The sequence below is a fragment of the Penaeus monodon genome, chromosome 4 (genome assembly GCF_015228065.2).
Source record: "Penaeus monodon isolate SGIC_2016 chromosome 4, NSTDA_Pmon_1, whole genome shotgun sequence".
In the NCBI taxonomy this organism is placed as follows: domain Eukaryota; kingdom Metazoa; phylum Arthropoda; class Malacostraca; order Decapoda; family Penaeidae; genus Penaeus; species Penaeus monodon.
Window position 1 is genome coordinate 24,329,008 of NC_051389.1, and position 23,115 is coordinate 24,352,122.

A 23,115-nucleotide genomic window follows, 5' to 3' on the forward strand; every position below is an offset into this window, starting at 1 on the left:
CACACACACCACCACACACATATATAATATATATATATATATATATATATATATATATATATAAGTTTATGTATATGTTGTGTGTGTGTTTCCGTCGGTGCGCATGACTTTGGTGACCTTGTGAGGGACGGTTGAGATGGCAGTACGGGGACAGTATTATAAGGTTTGTGTGTTGTGTGTGTGGTGTGTTTGTGTGTGTATATATTATATATATAGTATATATATATATGTATATGTATATATATATGTAAATATATGTAATTATACATATATATACTTATATATATACATATATATGTATATATATATAAATATATATACATATTTTATATATATATATATTTTATATATATATATATGTGTGTGTGTATATATATGTATATATATGTATATATATGTATTATATATGATATTATATGCATATATATCTATATAATATATACATATATATATATATATATATATATATAATATATAATATAAAATATAGCATTTTATATATATTATATATATATTTATATATATTTTATATTTTATATGCTTTATATATATAATAATGTATGTATATATATGTATGTATATATATATATATGATATATATGTATATATATTATATATATATATATTTTATTTTATATATATTATAAAATATATTTTATAGAGAGGAGAGCGAGAGAGAGAGAGAGAGGAGAGAGGGGGGAAGAGAGAGAGAGAGAGAGGAGAGATGGAGAGGAGAGGGGGAAGAGGATATACAAATACACAAAAAAGCGTTTTTATATATAAATGTGCGGCGTGCGTTTCCTGTATGCATGCATGCACGAATGTTTTATTTTTTTTTTACTTATGAAAAAAATGAATAATGTATATATGCAAAAACTAGAAGATAATTACGGTCCCATCGCATATTAGAATATTTATTTTTCTCTTTGATTATTCTATCTAGAAAAATATCAGAAATACCGGATCAGATCTGTGATCTATCGGATGATTGACAGGCCGAGAAGTCTGTTGGGTTGGGGATTCACACCTTGTCACCAGTCTTCAGCCGAAGATTATGCTTACTCGCTGTTGGCTCCCCCCTGCCTGACATATGAGTAATTCCAATATTTATGTCCTCATAAGAAGGATTAATGAAAAAGTATCTAAAATACTTTTATTCTAGCGTGTTCTCTAACCCTTCCTTAGTAAATCTGGCTACTCAAATTAACGTAAATTCTGCTTTTTAAAATAAAAAAAATATCAGCCCGTGAAGCTGAAAATGTTGCCTTGGAGGGGTGAAAGGGAAAAAAAAGGTAAGGTTAGAGGCAGCGTAATTTTTAAAATGAATGCCTGCCTTTATGAAGGCAGTGGATCTACAAAACCATAAATGCCATTTCAAAAATGTGATAAGGGCAATGGATAGGCGAGGAAAGCCCAAAGGGAAAAGGGGAAATTTTGGGACTTATTGCCCCGCTTTTTGCACGTAAAGGCGAGGGCGGGAGCGAGTAGCAAATTTTTACAACGCGTCAGGAAAATAAGGATGGATTTGTATCAGTTTGGAAGTTAGGATGGGTACAGAACGAAGAGTACTCGTTTACAGTTTCTCCCTGTAAAGAAGAGTTACAATTTTTCCTCATTTTGGTGTGGTGTGTGGTGTGTGGTGTGTGTGTGTGGTTTTGGGTGTGTGTGTGTTTTTGTGTGTGTGTGTTTCATTCATCCCTGCATGCTTTGGGGCCCACAGCGGTGTATGAAAAAATATTGGCGTTGAAAAACATCATATATTTGGCTATGTTTTTATACTGAGAGGGGCTAACCATGATCCTTCCCCAGGGGAGTAGGGGTTTAGGAAATCTTTGTTGGTGGACCCAACCACCACATATCTAAAATAGCCCCACCCTTTAAACCATTTAGCAAACCGCAGGCTTTCACTCACATTTGCCATATGAGCACACACACGGTTTTTATATGATACAAACATATAAATTATTTTATATATGCAATTTTTTTATTATAAAATTTTTAAAATTTATAACAAAAAAGGGTTTAAAATTAACCGAAATGTGTTATTCCTTTTCCGTATATATAAAATTAAATTTTATATTATTTATATATAAATATATATACAACAGTTATAACTATATACTTTTTATAACTTTCCCTGTTTCTTTGGGTATTTGCTTTTTTTCTGTTCTTTGACAAATGTTAGTTTTCCCTATAATGCAATTTCTTTTCTGTCGATTCCGAAGTAAAAAAAAATTTTCTGCATAAATACGGCCTTGGGGCGCAACGGATAACGCGTCTCACTACGGACAGAAGATTCAGGTTCAAAAACCTGGCCAGGTCGTTTTTTTTGCCCGAGTTGATTCATTTTGAATGAAAGCATGACAAAAAGAAATATGTTTATTTTGTGTTTATATAAAATAAGTAAACCAATTTCATAGCACACACACACAACACTACGTAAAGGAGGGATATTTTTTGGGGCTTTTTGCACGTAACGGCGAGGGGCGCCGAGGCAGGGCGGGAGGCATCCCATAGACCGAGAAGGGGGGCGGGTAATGCAAAAACAACGAGGGAAATTTTCAAAAAAAAACTTTGCTTCTTTTCAGGGGGTATGCAAATCAGATTCATACGGGGTGTCAGAAAAATAAGGATGGACCTTTTATCAGTTAAAGTACAGGACGGGTAAAAACAAAAATGAATGCAAGTTTTTTGCATTTTTTAACCCCGCAAAATAAAATTTTCAATACAGGTTCACAATTTTCATTTCACTTATATATATTAATAATATATAATATTATATATATAATATATATAATACAATATATTATATAATATTAAAATATAATATAAATATATATATATATTTATATAATATATTAAATAAAATATATAATATATATATATATATATATATGATGATTATTTTCTGGAGGTCACTAGCTTTTCTGGGGGTGGGGGTGCCCCCAGCCGTGACTTTGACGAATACCTGCCTGGGGAGTGAGAGCGTTTTAGGGGTATGCCAATTGAATTCAAAATACCCAGGTAAATATCTCAGGTTTGGGGACTCCCTAACAGTAAAGTATCGTTCACCCTACTATGCCGAAAACCTTGTTTCCCCAAATTTATCTTTGGGTTTTGAAAAGTATATACTTTAAAATTACATATAATATAATATATATATATATATTATTATTATATATTATAATTTATTATGATATATATATTTTTAATATCTTATAATTTTACATACACATGACATATATAACATTTATATATATAATTATATATTAAATTTTAATATATTTTATATAATATATTATTTTAATTATAATATATAAATATTCATAACGAAACATACATACTATCTTTGAAAAGAATGGGAGTCGTTTGCAGTTCTTTAAACTGCAAAGTTAAAAAAACAGGCATATATATATAAATCACCTTTATCACACACATTACATCAGCACACACACACGCACAATCTATTTTCTGCACCCCACACACATCTATATATTAACATTATGCACGCACCAACACACCCCACACACACACACACACACACACACCACACACACACACACACACACACCAAAACCCCACACACACACCCACCTACAAATAAAACACAAAACACACACATAGAGGGGTGTTCAAAAGTTGTCCGACTTTGTGCGTAAACAAATGAAGCTGCAGAACGTCATTTTGTGGGATATGCGCGACGTTCCAATTTGGTATGCGTAAATTCTTCTAATCTACAGAAGCTGTCAGTCGAAAGCAAAACGAGCAAAAAGTGAGGATGAGTAAATGCCGTCGGAGTTAGGCCATATAAATAATCACCTTCACTCACACACACATTACACACAGTCACACACATGCAAACATCTATATTTCTGAAAAACCAAATACATCTATATATTTACCACACAGCATATATATTATATATATATATATATATATATATATATATTAAATATATATATCATATATATTATATATATATATATAAATATATATACGCACGCACACACACACACACACACACACACTCACACATACACACACGAGGTGCGTTTTAAAAAGGGCGCCCGACTTTTTTTGCGTAAACAAATGAAGCTGCAAAACGAAATTTAATGCATATACGTAGACTTTTCCCAATGTGTATGCGTATTTTTTCCAATCTACAAAATATTATTTTTTACCCCAAATGCAAGTATCATTTCCGTCAAATCCAGAAAATAAAACAAAGGTTTCCTTGCTAAATATGGCCTTGTGGCCCCAACGGATAACGCGTCTGACTACGGATCAGAAGATTCCAGGTTCGAACCTGGCAAGGGCGCTTACCGTCAGGCAACATCACTTGATGAATTGAATAATTTGAATTGATATGCGCTGGTGAGCTAGGAATATGTTTGTTGTGTATGTATAGGATAAGCAAACCAATACTGAACACACACACACACTGCCCTAAGGAAAGGGAAATTTGGTAGCGGGGGGCCGGGTGGGGAACACTATAGACCCAGAAAGGAAACAGCGTAATGCAGATGCTAACGCGGACATTCTTCAAAACAAAAGTGATCGTCTCTCTACAAGGGGAAATGCAAATACATTTTATTTATAACATTTCAGGAGACAGAGGCTGTAAAATAGTTAAGCAGCAGTACCGAGGACTTAGCGTATGTAAATGAAAATGAGAGTAATTTATGATATCATTCCTTATAAGAAACGTAAAAAATGTAGAGGACTCTGTTTATAAAGAACGATAAAAATGAAAACAATAAAAAACCATATGTACCCTTTACTAACTCGACTGCTGGTCGTAGACTCCCTGACAGCCGACTTCGACGACCCTGAAACTACCCGATGGCAAATATCTCAGGTTAGGCGTTCCATAACACTCCAAACAAACTAACGACATCCGCCCACCATTCTATGCCGAAAACCTGCAATCATTACATTGTTCTTATGGATAGTTGAAAGTAGTTTTCTGTCACTACAATATGAAAGTATATGTACATATATATACACTTTTATATATATACAAACACATATATACGTACATATACATTTATACATACATATGTTGACATGTATAAAAATATACATTTGTAGACATGCTTACTTTATTGGGTGGTGCATAAATTTGTTTCTTTTTCTTTACTTGCTATCATTAGGCGAAATGTTAGTTTTCCCAAATGCAAGTAAGTCTCTTTTCAGACATAATAAAATATACTGGTTTCTTGAATAAATATGGCCTTGTGGCGCAACGGATAACGCGTCTGACTACGGATCAGAAGATTCCAGGTTCGAATCCTGGCAAGGTCGTTTATAATCATGCAATATCACTTGATAACTTGCATAATTTGAATTCAAATGCATTTATCACCTAGAAATGTAATCGTTTGTGTATGTATATGAATCATTAAACCAATATTGAATATATATATAATATATATATATATATATATATATAATATATATATATATATATGCACGCATGCCCCACACACAAAACACTTTTTTATGCTTAATAGTTAGATGGCCCGCGCAACTTATAAATGCAATATCACTGCCTTTATGAAGGCAGTGGCATCTACACAACTCAATGAATGCCATTGAAATAAATGTGATAAGTCGCAACTGCTCGATAGGCGAGGGAAAGCCAAGGAAAGGGAAATTTTGGGACTTATTGCCACGCATTAAGCACGTAAAGGCGAGGGCGGCAGCGAGTAGCCAAATTTTATTGCAGACGTGTCAGGAAAAATAAGGATGGATCTCGTATCAGTTGGAATGTATAGGATGGGTACAGAACGAAGAGGACTCGTTTACAGTTTCTACCCTGAAAGAAGAGTTACAATACTTTCCCTCAGTGTGTGTGTGTGTGTGTATTATGTATGCATGCATATTTGTGCATCATGAGGTGTAAGACGAACTACTTGGCGGTATGATGACATCATATATTTGGCTGTCTTTATACTGGGATGGCTAACCCATGCTCCTTCCCCAGGGAGCAGTTGGTTAGGTAATCATTGTTGGTGGATCTCAACCCACCATCATATCTACAATAGATCACCTATTACCATATTTAGCAAATCCGCAGGCGTTCACATACACATCCCGCGCATATGAGCACACACACGGATTTTATATGAATACATATACATATATATTACTTATATATAACATTTATATAATATATTACCAACCGAAATGGACTAAATAACCGAAATGTGTCTATTTCCTTTCCGTATATATATATACATATATATTTACTTATTTATATACTTACCTGTTTCTTTGGGTAGTGTTTTTCTGTCGATTCCAGACAGTAAATAAAAATATTTCTTGCATAAATACGGCCTTGTGGCGCAACGGATAACGCGTCTGACTACGGATCAGAAGATTCCAAGTTCAAATCCTGGCAAGGTCGTTTACTTGCTGAGTTGATTCATTTTGAATAGAAATGCACTGATCAAATAGAAATATGATCTTTGTGTGTGTGTGTATAAATAAGTAAACCAATATTGAATTTATATATTCACACACATACACTACTGTAAAGAAAGGGGTATTTTGGGACTTTATGCACGTAACGGAGAGGGTGGCGCCGAGGCAGGGCGGGAGTGACATTCGATAGACCGTGAAGGGTAACGCATATACCAATGAGGACATTCTTCAAAACAACATGCTCTTTACAGGGATATGCAAATCAGATTTCATTCCAGGCGTGTCAGGAAAATAAGGATGGACCTTGTATCAGTTAAACGTACAAAACAAAGATGAATGCGAGTCGTTTGCATTTTTAACCCTGCAAAATAAAGTTACAATATACAGACACACATATTCTCACTTTCACTTATATATATATATATATATATATATATATATATATATATATATATATATATATATATGTATTAGCTTTGCTGGAGGTCACTAACTTTGCTGGAGGTGGACTGCCTGCTAGCTAGCCGACTTCGACGACATACCTGCCTGGGGAGTGAGAGTCGTTTGATGGCGTATAGCCAATTTGAACTTCAAATACCCATGGTAATATCTCAGGTGGGCACTCCCTAACAAGCTAAAGATATCTGTTCACCCTACTATGCCGAAAACCTTCGTTCCTGCTAACCATTATCTTGGTCTTATGAAAAGTATTTTACTTGACATTACACTATATACATACACACACACACACACACACACACAACACACACACACACACACATATATATATATACTATATTAATATATTATATATATATATGCATATATATATTTGTATATACTCATAATATATACATACCCATATGCACAATTATACACATTTATATATATATATATAATAACTATATATATTAATATATAATATATATATGTTTTATATATATATATATATATATAATATATAATATATATATATATATATTCATACACGCAAACATACATACCTATCTTTGAAGATGAATGGGAGTCGTTTGCAGTACTTCATCTGCAAATTTAAAATATACAGGCAAATATATATATATATATATATATAATATATATATATATATATATATATATATTTTATATATATCATCTTCACCCCACACACATATACATAAAGTCACACACACGCACACATCTATATTCTGCACCCCACACACATCTATATATTTACACATATATGCACGCAACACACACACACACACTCACACATACGAGGTATGTTCAAAAGTGTCCGACTTATTTTGGCGTAAACAAATGAAGCTGTCATTTAGTGCATATGCGTCGACGTTCCTAATTTGTATGCGTAAATTTCTTCTAATCTACAGAAGCTGTCAGTCGAAAGCAAACGGGCAATAAGTGAGGATGAGTAAATGCCGCCGGAGTTTAGTTTTGACAAAATGACGGAAAAACATGTTCAAAAGATACTACATCAAAGTTTGTGTAAGCTTGGAGATTCCCAGGTAGAAACGAACCGTAAGATTTCTCAGGTATTCGAGGAAGAAGGAATGGGCAATACGACTGGGAAACACACACATAAAAAGAGTGGTACAACTGTCTTCAAAGATAGCTGCACATCAGTAGAGAGTGAAGCACGTTCTGGTCGGCCCTCAACGTCCCGAAATGAGATCGCCATCAATCAGTTGAAAGACCAGAGGTCCTCAGTTGATCAATGGCGGTCTCATTTGGGTAACGGATATATATAAGCACATATCTTTTGTCTGTGCATTGCATTTCTGCTCAAAGGTTAAAGAAAGTTAGAATATATAAGGTGATCTAGCTCGCAAAAATTGTTTCGACCATTCCAGGACTCGAACCTGGAATCTGATTCGTAGTTCAGACACGTTATCCATGCACCAGACCACATACCGTATTAGTATATGAACATAGATATAAACTTTTTTGTGCATTTGAGGGAAGACAATTTTGGTCAAAATCAAACATTTTACTGTTGTGTTCCGAAAAAGTAGCATGGTAATAATTAGCTTTGGAACGGAACTGGGGGCTCGATAAAACGACAGATAAGACCTTTATTACATGACAAATATAAGAACGATTCACACACTTGTTATTTTTGCTGATTATACGTACTTATAGATATGTATACATACACACATGCACATATACTTGATATATACATGTATATGTGTGCATATATGTATATATGAACATATATAAGCATATATTTGTCTATATATACATATGTTATGTATACACACTTATTCATATATATATACATACATATATTTATGCACAGATTTTATCTATACACAATTATATATATATATATATATATATATATATATATATATATACAGAAATACATACGTACATACATAGATACACACACAAACACACACACACACACACATACACACACATATATATATATATATATATATATATATATATATATATAGATAGATAGATAGATAGATAGATAGATAGATAGATAGATAGATAGATAAAGATATAGATAGATAGATAGATGACCCCTACTTCTTGGCGGCGCATGATTTTGATTGCTCTCTTTTAGCGAAATATTAGTTTTACCCAAAATGCAAGAGTCTTTTCCTTCAAATCCAGACAATAAAATACAAAGTTTTCTTATATAAAGAAACGGATAACGCATCTAACTACGGATCAGAAGATTCCAGGTTCGAATCTTGGCAGTGTTGTTTATCGTCACGCACTTGCGACTTCAATCATTTGAATTGAAATGCTCTGATCAACTAGGAATGTATCCGTTTGTGGGTATGCATATGAATAAGTAAATCAATATGAATATATATAAAAGCACACATATGCACAGCTCATGCATGCCATTGCAGTAAATGTGATGAGAAACCGAAGTCGCATCTGTTCTAAAGCCAAATGAAAGCCACAAGGAAAGAAATTTTTGGGAACTTCTTGCCTCGTTTTATGCACGTAACGGCAAAGGTGGCAGCGAAGTGGACGGAGTAACGCAGATGCCAACGAGATTCTTCAAAACAACAGTGCAGGGGATATGCAAACCAGATTTTATTACAGGCGCGTCAGGAAAATTAGAAGGATCTCGCACCAAGTAAAATGCACAGGATGGATACAGAACGAAGATGAATGCGAGTTTTTTTGCAGTTTAATCTACAAAAGTAAAGTTACAATACACAGGTATATACTCACTTCCCTAATGTGTGTGTGTGTGTGTTTGGATACGTGTGCCATCACCGATGCGGTGTTTGATAAACTTCTTGGCGGCAAGCTGACATGTAGACAAGGGTGGCTGACCAATGTCCCTTCCGCAGGGAGTAGTTGGTTAGGTAATCACTGTTGGTAGTTTCCAACCAACGATAGAGTCACACCACTAGATTAGACTTACCTAATTAATGTAAATCCACGCACGTGCACACATGAGTGTGTGCATTCATGCACACACATCGCCCGCGCGCGCGCATATATACATATTTATCTATACACATTATATATGTAAATATACATATATAAATAAATACACATATACATGTGGTTATATATGTATACATAGATATATAAACAATTTATATATATATATATATATATATATATATATATATATATATATGAACACAAACATAGTAACGTGTGTAGCAGATGAAAGGGCAATACCACAATAAGAAATGAAACAAAAACCATATGGTCACAATTGGTCACGAGTCCCTCTTTAGACGAATAAATTAAGCGAAATTGATCAAATTTAACGAAATCGATCTATTTATATTAATCGAAAGAGTTGGAAAGAGTTTGAATCGTTACGATTTTGTTTCATTTCTTATTGTGGATGTTTTTCTTTTTATATGTACATATATATATTTATATATATATATATATATATATATATATATATATATATATATATATTCATATTCATACAAGCAACCATACATACCTACATCTTAAGGTAGTACTTTTTTTTTACTTGCAATTTTTCAGCAAAATATTGGTTTTACCCAAATGTAAGTATCATTTCCGTCAAATCCAGAAAATAAAACAAATGTTACTCCGCTAAAATATGGCCTTGTGGCGCAAACGCATAACGCGTCTGACTACGGATCAGAAGATTCAGGTTCGAATCCTGGCAAGGTCGCTTACGTCAGGCAACATCACTTGCTGAATTGAATAGTTTTGAATTGTTATGCGCTGGTGAGCTAGAAATATGTTTGTTTGTGTATGTATATGGATAAGCAAACCAATATTGAACACACATACACTGCCGTAAGGAAAGGGAAATATTGGTAGCGAGGCCGGGTGGGGGAACACTCCATAGACCGAAAAAGGAACAGCTTAATGCATTCTTCAAAACAAAAGTGATCGTCTCTCTAAAAGGGAAGTGCAAATCACATTTTATTTATAACATTTCAGGAGACAGAGGCTGTAAAATGGTTAAGCAGCAGTACCGAGGACTTAGCGTATGTAAATGAAAATGAGAGTAATTTATGAAATCATTCCTTATAAAAACGTAAAAAAATGTAGAGGACTCTGTATATAAAGAATGATAAAAAGGAAAACAATAAAAATACATATGAACCCTGTTACTAACTCGACTGCTGGTCGTAGACTGCCTGACAGCCGACTTCGACGACCCTGAAACTACCCGATGGCAAATATCTCAGGTTGGGCGTTCCATAACACTTCAAATATACATACATATATATATACACTTTTATATATATACAAACATATATGTACATATACGTACGTACACATACGTGTATACATTTAAAAGTAGACATGGTATAAATATACATTGTAGACGAAAACATGCTGACTTTTTTTGGGTGGTGCATAAATTAGTTTCTTTTATTTACTTGCTATTCTTTAGCCGAAGTGTTAGATTTCCCCAAATGCAAGTCTCTTTTCAGAGACAATAAAATATGCAGGTTTTAAAATAATATGGCCTTGTGGCGCAACGGATAACGCGTCTGACTACGGATCAAAAGATTCCAGGTTCGAATCCTGGCAAGGTCGTTTACAGTCATGCAATATCACTTGCTAACTTAAAACAATTTGAATTCAAATGCACAGATCACCTAGAAATGTATTGTTTGTGTGTATGCATATGAATAAGTAAACCAACATATATATATATATTATATATATACATATATATATATATATACAATATATATATATATAAAATAATATTATATATATATATATATATATATATATATTATATAGCACGCATGCCCACAAAACACAGAAACATTTTTTTATGCTTAATAATTAGTTAGATGGCCATGTAACTTTATAAAGGTAGATTTCACTGCCTTTTATAAAGCAGTGGCATCTGCACAGCTCAAAAAATGCCATTGCAATAAATGGATAAGTCGCAACTGCTCGATGGGCGAGGGAAAGTCGCAAGGAAAGGGAAATTTTGGGACTTATTGCCACGCTTTAAGCACGAGCTAGCCAAATTTTATGGAAGGAGGTGTCAGGAAAATAAGGAGGATCTCGTATCAGTTGCAATGTATACGATGGGTACAAATCGAAGAGGACTCGTTTGCAGTTTTTACCCTACAAAGAAGGAGTTAAAATACTTTCATTATGTGTGTGCGTGTGTGTATGTGTGCATGCATATTTGTGCCATCATGGGAGTATGGCGAGCTATTGGTGGCATGATGATTTTCATATATTTGGCTGTTTTTAGACCCTTTCCCCCAGGGGAGTGAGTAGTTTGGGTTTGGTAATGATTGGTTTTGGTACTCAACCCCTCATATTTACAAGAGACTTACCTACTACCATATTTAGCAAGTCCGCGCGGGGTGCACACACACATCTTGTGCATATGACACACGGACTTTTATATGAATACATATACATATATATTACTTATGTATACACATTTATGTATATAATCAACCGAAATGGTTGTATTTCCTTTCCATATACATGTTTACTTATTTATATACTTACCTGCCTCGTTGGGTAGTGTATTTTTTTTCCTGATATCTTTGCACGAAATGTTAGTTTTACCTAAAATGCAAGTTTCATTTCCATTGATTCCACGCCTTGTGGCGCAACGGATAACGCAACCATACATACTTACTTAAGTTAGTACTTTTTTTTACTTGCAATTTTTCAGCAAAATATTAGTTTTACCCCAAATGTAAGTATCCAAATTTTGTCAAATCACGAAAATAAAACAAATGTTACTCCGCTATATATGGCCTTGTGGCGCAACGGATAACGCGTCTGACTACGGATCAGAAGATTCCAGGTTCGAATCCTGGCAAGGTCGCTTACCGTCATGCAATATCACTTGCTGACTTGAATAATTTTAATTGATAGCGCTGGGCGAGCTAGGAAATAGGCTGTTTATGTGTAGGGTATATGGATAAGCAACCAAATTGAACACACACATACACTGCCGGAAGGAAAGGGAAATGCCGGGTGGGGTAACCACTCCATAGACGAGAAAGGAACAAGCCTAATGCAAATGCCAACGCGGACATTCTTCAAAACAGAAAGTGATTGTCTCTCTACAAGGCCCCGTACGGAAGCTGCCTTTGCCGCGGGTTGTTGTGTGTGGGGGGGGGGGCTTGATTTTATTTGATTATTAATAATTATCTGCCGCGTCAACAGCTAAGGGTCATTTATGGCGAATGCCTTGCTAAATACTAAACATTTAAAATATTTAAAACTTACAAAGTAAACAATAAAATATTTAAAGTCAAAGCATAAATATTATGCTCTAAATATATAAAAAAATTATTGCAATAAAAACATAGGTATGATAGATAATTATTGAACGTATTAGTCTCCCTAAGGAAAACTATAAGACCCTCTATACACAATCCTCCCCCAATACATTTTTCCAGTGTATATTGGCGGAGAGACAAGTACATACGTCTTTGGTCTGAGAATGGCACATCTTTCCACTAATGTGCGATCGTTAGGGCTCTTGGCAATGCTTCACAAAGGTGCTTCACTTTTAGGCATCATTGGTCCATGAGTCAGCTCGTGTGGCCTATTCGTGTCGTGTTAAATGCAGCTTCTACTTTTCGGTTGGGTATGGATGCTAGTCACAACTGCCAAAGGTTCTTCTTTAATCTCTCGCAGGTTGTTTCTAGAGGTATGCCTCAATTGTTCCTTCCATTTATCACGAAAACAACTCCTGATGCTGGGTTTCAAGTCGGTGTGTGGGAGAGGAAAACGAGCATCACAAGGCTGAGCGGCAGCTGCCTTGGCCTTCTGATCAGCTCGCTCATTCCCAATGATACCAACATGAGCTGGCACCCAACACAGAGTTATCTTTTTACGTGTTGACATCAGTGCAAGCCAATTTTGAACCTCCCTTACTATTGGATGTGATGAGTTTAAGCTCTTGATTGCTTGCAAGGCACTACAAGAGTCACAATATATCATAATAGAATGGTTCGTAAGATCTCTAGTCATCTTTAATTGCTGCAAGGATGCCATGCAGTGAAGATCGGGGCTGCTAGGAAAGACTGCCAGATGCAGTCTTCCTTCTGCTCACTGCTGACAAAGCCCACACAATTTTCAAACTTTGAACCATCTGTATATATTGCATCTGATCCTTGGTACCGTAGAAATATGCTGAAGAAATCTCTCTCTGACTTCTGCTTCAGATCTCATACCCTTTCCCAATTCCGACCAAACCCAGCTCGATTTGATTAGTCCAAGGGGAGAATTGGGGAATTCCAACAGCCAGAACCTTGGTGAGACTTAAATTAAGATCTTCCACAAGATTCCTCATTCTCCTACCATAGGATTGGCTATCCTCAAGGGGAATGAAAATCAATCTGGATGTAGGAGATCTCGGAATCCTTTGTAGTCTCGTGTAGTAAATCAGGTTCAGGTAGTCCCGGTGTAATGAAAGAGGTGGTTCTCCACTCTCAGCATACAGGGACTCCACAGGTGAAGACCTGAAAGCCCCAGTACAGATTCTGAGAGCTTCATTGTGAACTGAGTCCAACATCCGGAGAACAGTGGGAGTTGCAGATGAATAAGCCTCACATCCATAATCAAGCTTACCACGAATAAGTGCTCGGTAAAGCCGAAGAAGCGTTGTGCAGTCTGCACCCCAAGATAGATGTGAAAGACCCCGCAAAATACTAAGGGCTTTTGTAGCCTTCACTTTTAACTATTGATATGCACTGTGAGGCACCCATGTAAGCCTTGAGTCAAAAATAGACCCAAGTACTTCACCTATTGGACAAAATGTAGTGGGTGTCTCCTAAATAGAGGGAAGGATGGAACTTCCCTCGTTTGTGGAAATGTATAGCCAAGGTCTTACTTGGGGAAAATTTGAACCCATGATATGTTACCCACTGTACAACCTGATTTATTGCAGCCTGCATGTGTCCTTGCACATCCTGTAAGCTTCCTACTGAGCAGTACAGTGTATAATCTGGTCATAATCTCTTGTAAGCATACACAAACTGGGTAACATGAAGCTATCAGATGTTGCAGTTCTTCCCATTTTGCATAATTTCCTGACAGTTCCATTAGATTAGGGTATCCAGTTCACCAAATTACTTTTTCATAAGGTGTTTGGCAGCACCTGTGGTCAAGGTTTGCCCCACATCTTTAGGCTGTCCCTTTCCAGGATCTTGGGAGAATCTTTTGAGGGGTTGTTTACCCATGGAACTAGTTTCCACAGGCTTCCTTTTGACTGGCTCAGGTTTTGTTTGCCTGGGCAAAGGACGGACCTTGAGCCTTTGCTTCAGGGGTATTCTGCCTTAGCAGCGAAGGCCCCTGTGGATGTAGTGGCAGCTGGAGCTGTCACCGTTGAGGCCTCTGGAGCCTTACCTGATGGCTCCAAAGACCTTACTTTGGGAGGAGTCTCCGCAACAGACCTTTCACTCCTACTCCGTTTATGGTGGAATTCACCAGAGGCAGTTTCAGCAATTGGGGACTGAGATTTAAAGGAAATAGTGCAGTGGTGTGGCATAAGAAGAATTGGAGGGCAAGGGTTGGTGGGAAGGAGGATGGATAGAAGTGCACCCAAAGGTTTTACCTGGCCCTGTGGTAAACAGCACACGGGCATGTCACTTTGCCTCTGGAAACTAATTTTCTCCTGCCCCCTTATTCCCAATACTTCCTTTTCAAATTTGTACCTTTTACATTGCTTTGAAGAAGCTTCAAAAGCTTCTTTGCAGTGGTAACACCCTATTGGACCTGGACAGTGTCATCTCCTTGAAAAACCTGTTTGTACCATACTTTACACATACTCTTGGTTTGTCCATTTTCCTTAAACGGCAAGAAGTTGGCTCCATGCCCATAACCCTGGCAGTGGAAGCACCACATAGGTTGGGCAACTATGGCAACACTGCAGGTGAAGGCTTTTGAGAATAGACTTGACACGACCTTACACTGTTGCTCTCCCTTCCTCCACATAATCTCAACATAGATGATTGGAAGATCTACTTGGGCAGTTGCCACATCCATTTCTACTCTTGGGAGATTTCAATAGTCGGCATCACCTCTGGGGAAAACATTTTGTGCAACCATCGAGGAAGGGCCTTGGAGTCCTTGTTTTTAAGAGTAGATGCAGTTGTTTACTGAATAGTGACACCCCTTTACACATCTCTGGGATTTTCACATCTTTTATTGGGGTGCAGACCGTACAACGCTTGTGCGGCTTTACCGAGACTTATTCGTAGTAAGCTTGATAATGGATGTGAAGCTTATTTATCTTCAACTGCCACTGTTTTCGGAGAGTGGAGAACCACCTCTTCATTAACACCGGACTACATGGATCTGATTTACTAAACGACACCACAAAGGATTCTGGGATCTCCTACATCCAGATTGGTTTTCAACCCCCTTGAGGATAGGCAATCCTTTGGTAGGAGAATGAGGAATCTTGTGGAAGATCTTAATTTAAGTCTCACTAAGGTTCTGGCTGTTGAAATTTCCCCAATTCCCCCCCTTTCTTTCAGCAAAATTTCTAAATACCAAGGATCATATGCAATATATACAGATGGTTCAAAATCTGGGAAAAAGGTGTGGGCTTGGCAGCAGTGAGCAGAAGGATGACTACATCTGTCTTTCTCTAGCAGCCTCGATCTTCACTGCAGAGTTACATGCCATCCTTGCAGCAATTAAGATGAATAGAGATCTTATGAACCATTCTATTGTGATATATTGTGACTCTTGTAGTGTTCTTGCAAGCAAATCAAGAGCTTAAACTCATCACATCCAGTAGTGGGGGGTTCAAGATTGGCTTGGCCATTCAACCGTAAAAAAAAGATAACTCTGTGTTGGTGCCAGCCCCATGTTGGTATCATTGGGAATGAGCGAGCCCGATCAGAAGGCCAAGGCAAATGCCGCTCAGCCTTGTGATGCTCGTTTTCCTCTCCACACACCGACCTGAAACCCAGCAAACAGGAGTTTGTCTTTTGTGATAAATGGAAGGAACAATTTAGGCATACCTCCTGAAACAAACTGAGAGAGATTAGAGAAGACCTTTGGGAGTTTAGTGACTAGCATCCATCCCAACCGAAAAGTAGAAGTTGCATTAACAAGACTAAGAATCGGCCACACAAGGGCTGACTCAAGGGCCGATGATGGAAAAAAAATGAAGCACTTTGTGAGGGAAAAGCCAAGAGCTATTAACGTCCACATGTAGTGGGAAAATATGCAAGAAAGACGTATGTACTTGTCTTGCCCCATATACAGTGAAAAATGTATTGGGGGAGGATTGTGATATAGAGGGTCTTATTAGTTTCCTTAGGGAGACTAATATTTTCAATGAAATCTAATCATGATAATGTTTATGCAATAATTTTATACACTTAGAGCATAATGTTTATGCTTTGATTTTAAATATATTTATTGTTATTTGTAATATATTTATTGATAGATTTTTAAAGTTTTAAATATTTTAATGTTTGCATTTAACAAGGCATTCGCCGCTAATGACAGCTGTTGACGCGGCAGATAATTTTAGATAATCAATCAATCTCTCTACAAGGGAAATGCAAATCACATTTTATTTATAACATTTCAGGAGACAGAGGCTGTAAAATGGTTAAGCAGCAGCACCGAGGACTTAGCGTATGTAAATGAATATGAGAGTAATTTATAAAATCATTCCTTATATATATATATATATATATATATATATATATATATATATATATATATATATATATATATATGTATATATATAAGAAAATAAAAGTAAAAATGAAAATAATAAAAATACATAAATCTCCCGTTAATAGCTCGACTGCTCGTCGTAGACTGCCTGACAGCCGACTTCGACGACCCTGAAACTACCCGATGGCAAATATCTTAGGTTGGGCGTTCCATAACGCTCCAAACAAACTAACGACATCCGCCCAACATTCTATGCCGAAAACCTGCTATCATTATAATGTTCTTAGTGATAGTTGAAAGTAGTTTTCTTGTCACTACAATATGAAAGTATATGTACATACATATATGTATATACTTTTATATATATACAAACACATATGTACACATACGTACGTACATATACGTTTATACATACATATGTATACATGTATATAAATGTACGTTTGTACACGAAAACATGCTTAATTTTTTGGGTGGAGCATAAATTAGTTTCTTTTTATTTACTTGCTATCTTTAGGCGAAGTGTTAGATTTCCCCAAATGCAAGTCTCTTTTCAGACACAATAAAATATACAGGTTTTTTAAAATAAATATGGCCATGTGGCGCAACGGATAACGCGTCTGACTACGGATCAGAAGATTCCAGATTCGAATCCTGGCAAGTTCGTTTACAGTCATGCAATATCACATGATAACTTGAATAATTTTGAATTCAAATGCACTGATCATCTAGAAATGTATTAGCTTGTGTGTATGCATATGAATAAGTAAACCAATATTGAATATATATATATATATATATATATATATATATATATATATATATATATATATATATATATATATACGCACGCATGCCCATACACACAAAACACTTTTTTATACTTAATAATTGGTTAGATGGCCATGTAACTTTATAAAGGCAGTGTCACTGCCTTTATAAAGGCAGTGGCATCCGCACAGCTCAAAAATATTTTTGTAATAAATGAGATAAGTCGCAACTGTTCGATAGGCGAGGGAAAGCCATAAGGAAAGGGAAATTTTGGGACTTATTACCACGTTTTAAGCACGTAAAGGCGAGGGCGGGCAGCGAGCTAGCCAAATTTTATTACAGACGCGTCAAGAAAATAAGGATGGATCTCGTATCAGTTGGAATGTACAGGATGGGTACAGAACGATGAGGACTCGTTTGCAGTTTCTACCCTGCAAAGAAGAGTTACAATACTTTCACTCATGTGTGTGTGTGTGTGTGTGTGTGTGTGTGTGTGTGTGTGTGTGTGTGTGTGTGTGTGCATTCATGCATGCATGCATATTTGTGCCATCATGCGGTGTATGACGAACTACTTGGCGGTATGATGACATCATATATTTGGCTATGTCTTTATACTGGGGTGGCTAACCCCAGGGGAGCAGTTGGTTAGGTAATCATTGTTAGTGATTCTCAACCCACCATCACATCTACAATAGACTCACCCATTACCATATTTAGCAAATCCGCGAGGTGCACATACACAGATTTTATCGGAATACATATACATATATATTACTTATATATACACATTTATATATAATCAATCGAAATGGACTAAATTAACCGAAATGTGTCTATTTCCTTTCCTTACATATATATTTACTTATTTATATACTAACCTGCTTCTTTGGGTAGTGCTCTTTTTCTGATATCTTTGACCGAAATGTTAGTTTTACCTATAATGCGTTTCATTTCTGTCGATTCCAGACAGTAAAAATGAAAAATTTTTCTTGCATAAATCGGCCTTGTGGATAACGTGTCGATAGGGATCAGAAGATTCCAGGTTAAAAACCTGGCAAGACGTTACTTCTGAGTTGTTTCTTTTTAAATTGAAATGGATTGATCAAATAGAAATATGTTCATTTTGTGTATATATATAAATAAGTAAACCAATTTTAAATTTTATATATGCACACACAAATAATTACTTAAAGAAAGGGAAAGGGGATATTTTGGGGATTTATGCCCGTAAGGGCGAGGGGGGCGCCGGGGCAGGGCGGGAGTGATATCCGAAGCCCGAGAAGGGGAGGGGCCCCGTAATGAAAATATAACGGGGAACCCTTCAAACTTTGCTTCTCACAGGTGATAGCAAATCAGATTCATTCCGGGAGTGCAGGAAAATAAGGAGGGACCTTTACAGGACGGACAAAACAAAGATAAATGCGAGTCGTTTTGTTTTTTTAACCCCTGCAAAGTAAAAGTTCAAATACAGGCACACTATTTCATTTCATTTAAAAATATGATGTACTGCTTTGCTGGAGGTAGACTGCCGCCGGCACCCGACTTTGACGACATACCTCCCCTGGGGAGTGAGAGAGTCGTTTGATGGGTTAGAAATTTTGACTCAAACACCCAGGGCCCAAATATCTCGGGTTGGGGCACTCCCTAACAAGAAAAGAATTGCCCACCCTTCTATGTTTGAAAACCCGCTTTCCCGCTATCATTATTTTGACACTACAAATATTTGCTACCCCAGGGGGTCTTTGTTCTGTGCGAAACATGTTTTAACATGAAAAGGATGACCGGGCTTTGTTTTAACATGAAGGGACCTGGGCAAACGACGCAACTGGTGTGAGGGGAGAGGGAGGAACAAGCCAAGAGAGAGTGTTGTGTGCGCTCCTGGAAGACCTTGTATGTCCCCGGGGTGACTGATAAACTTGTTGCCCTGTTATAAGCGTATCATGCAGTGTAATGCGGGGATTCCCCCTGTATTTCCATGAAAAGGTACGGGTAAATAATTGTGTAAAAAAAGGGAAAAGATGTTTTTTGATTTTTTTCATGCCCTGCCTCGCCAGGGCTTTTCCCCCCATGGTTTTGGGGACGCTGGGGTGCTGGGTTGCCTCTTGGAGCTTTTTCAGTTTCACGCCCCCTGTGGATACCCGCTTTCCCCTAGCCTCCCTTGGTTGGAGCAGAGAGACGAGGCGGCGGGAACAAATGGTGTCGGGAAAGGGGATTTGTATTTTTGATCAGTGAGACGCGCATTTATCATGTTGTCAAAAGATGGGGGCAGCATGAGGGAGAGGGAGGGCTATGATGAGGCAGGCACGAGGGAGGTGAACCCAGCCGATGGACCTGATCACGCCATGCGGGCCCGGTATGGGGAGGAAAAAGGACACAAAGGGCAGAAGAGCGGGCACAGGGGGGCACACGAGCAGGCGCACATTTTGTCGAGAGCAGGAAAGGGAAGGGAGAGGAACGTTCTGCCAACTTGCTGAGGTGTACAGAGCAATTTTGATCGGAAGATGGAAACTCAGCAGTACACGAAAAGGGCCTGAACAGCGGAAGGTGGAATGATGGGGGGGTGGATCTGAAGGGCGAGGCGGGGCCCTGGGGGAGGAAGTGAAGGGGGAAAAGGGGCGGCGTCCGGGGGTAGTAACGCTGAAGCAGAGAAGGCAGACGAGGTTTGGCAACGATGCCAGAGTGTCAGATTTGCTGAGGTCTGCCTGGGTCCGTGGCAGGAAATCCCCGGGCCTGCAGCGTCGTGTCGGAGCCATGGTCGCTGCAGAAGGCGGGGGCCCCATGGGAAAACCGCCCCCTTGGTATAGGTGGCGGCAAACTCGGACCCGGTCAACCCCTGTTTGCCTCCCTCCCCCCCTTTCCTCCCCCCCAGGCGTGTTAGTTCACGGCCCCCTTCTCCCCCCTGCATCTCTCGGCCCCAGACATTCTGGAGGCATAAGCCAGCGGGGACGACGGGGAAGGGGGCCTGGGAGGATACGTGCCCAAATTTTGAAATGCTGGCATCTGCCCCAGGGGGGGAGCCGGGAAGGAAAGCCCTGCAGTGGTAACAGCGCAAAGGGGGCCCCGGGGGGAATTTTTGGGGCACTGCCGCCACCCAAACCTGGGTACACCAGCGTGGCGGAGATTTTAAAACGCCGTTTCGGACACCCACCAGGCCGAGGTATATGGGGCCCGTTTGAAGAAAAGCGGACCGTGAGCAGGCGGACACTGTCCCAGCTGGGCAGGATGTGGGGGCGCTGGTAAGGGGGTCGTACCCTGCGGCTCGGAAGAGGGTGATCGTGTCCGGCCCCGATTTTTTTTGTTTACGCTTTTCAGGCCCCCCAGCTGCAAATAAGGGGCAAGAGGCAACCCCGAACCCGCAGGTGTCGCTGGGAGGGCCTTGGAGTTCGGGGCTTTTTCCTTAAAGGGAACCAGTGGCCTAGGGCCCGCTGCTCAGCCCCCGAGAAGGTAGCATGAGGAAGGTGAGCCCGGCACTTTCCAAGGGGTTGTGTTGGGGGCGGTGAGGGAAAGGGGACAGACGTAGTCGGGTCGGAGGGGGCAGAGAAAAGTCCCCTAACCAGGGATTTGGCCTTCCCGGGAGGCGCAAGGACTTTGGGAGGGTATGGGCACCCCCGAGTGCATTTCCTAAGGCTAAGGGAAGTTACAGGAGGAAAAAATCGGAAGGCTGGGGATGGGGGGGCCCAAAACCAGCCGTCCCGGTTCCCGGGGCCCCCATTTGGGTAAGCTGCCCTCGAACCAGCACGAGCAGGTCGAAAGGTAGGAAACCATGCCGCGACAGTGGACAGGGACTGAGAAGACCCTAGTGCGGCCTAATGTGGCCCACTATACGACTTTTCCCGGGGCACCCCAAGACTGGTGGTTTTCACAGGGATTTTGTGCAGCTCAAGGGGCCCGTGGAGGGTGTATTGGGGGGGCGCACGGTTTCAGCGGTACCGGGGGTTGTGGCCGAAACTGGACGAGCACTGTTTGCTGGGCTTTATACCCGACGCAGATTAAGGCGGGTGCGACCCCCGGACGGGAAATGGGGGGGCACGGTTTAAGAGGTGCCCGCTTCCAGGTTGGCTGTGCAGAGGGGTTTTCCCGGCAACTGCACTTTGCCCCCAGGACAGAGTCGGGAAATTTGGTGTCAGCTGTCAAGAGTGATGCGTGGAGTAAGGGCCTCGGGAGCGCATCCAAAACCGCAGCTGGTGAGGGGTAGCGGTTTGGGGGGAGCCTTTTTTGGACCAGGGGAGGGGTTAGTTGCAGTGTTGGTAGCTAACTTTTCGATAAGGCCCCGAAGGTGCCAGAGGCAAAGTGGGCACTTGTGAGGAATGGAGCATCCGGAAGAGCGTCGGGGGCAAGGAGTTGGCTGGTGTGGGGCCCGTGCCTGACTTCCTCGAGGGCTTGGGCACCGAGCGCGCAACCCGGGGGAAAATGCCCGAGAGGGTGGGAAGCCAAGGTAGCCGGCCCTGCATGAAGGAACTATGACCGGCATGGGGAAGGAGGACAACATGGGACAGAGTGTGGCTGCATAACCCGCGTCGGGGAAACGAGGACTCTCGCCCAAGTACGAGCCCCTGGAAAGGGGCCCTACTGGTGGTAGCGGCCCTTTTTGAGTCAATCGAATTTACAGAGGGCGAAAAAAGACCCCTGTTGTCCCCGGGGGACCGGTGTGGCGGGGACATGGGCCCGGAAACACTCCGGGGCCCTGGTGAAAAAGATGACGTTAGCCCCAGTAGCGGGGGGAGGGCGTGGGAGACGCGCCGAGACGAGACGAGCATTTGGACGGTGAGGGCGAGCAGCAGACGCAATGGT

At 39.3% G+C, this 23,115-nt stretch overlaps 4 non-coding genes across 4 annotated transcripts; all 4 read left to right on the forward strand.

Moving 5' to 3' along the window:
• Nucleotides 1–5,231: 5,231 nt before the first annotated feature.
• Nucleotides 5,232–5,304, forward strand: Trnar-acg. Its single transcript has one exon. It is a non-coding gene; the product is annotated as a tRNA-Arg (tRNA).
• A 1,032-nt stretch (nucleotides 5,305–6,336) lies between these two features.
• Nucleotides 6,337–6,409, forward strand: Trnar-acg. The gene has a single exon. It is a non-coding gene; the product is annotated as a tRNA-Arg (tRNA).
• A 4,969-nt stretch (nucleotides 6,410–11,378) lies between these two features.
• On the forward strand, nucleotides 11,379–11,451 carry Trnar-acg. The gene has a single exon. It is a non-coding gene; the product is annotated as a tRNA-Arg (tRNA).
• Nucleotides 11,452–12,651: 1,200 nt separating this feature from the next.
• Nucleotides 12,652–12,724, forward strand: Trnar-acg. Its single transcript has one exon. It is a non-coding gene; the product is annotated as a tRNA-Arg (tRNA).
• Nucleotides 12,725–23,115: the final 10,391 nt, after the last annotated feature.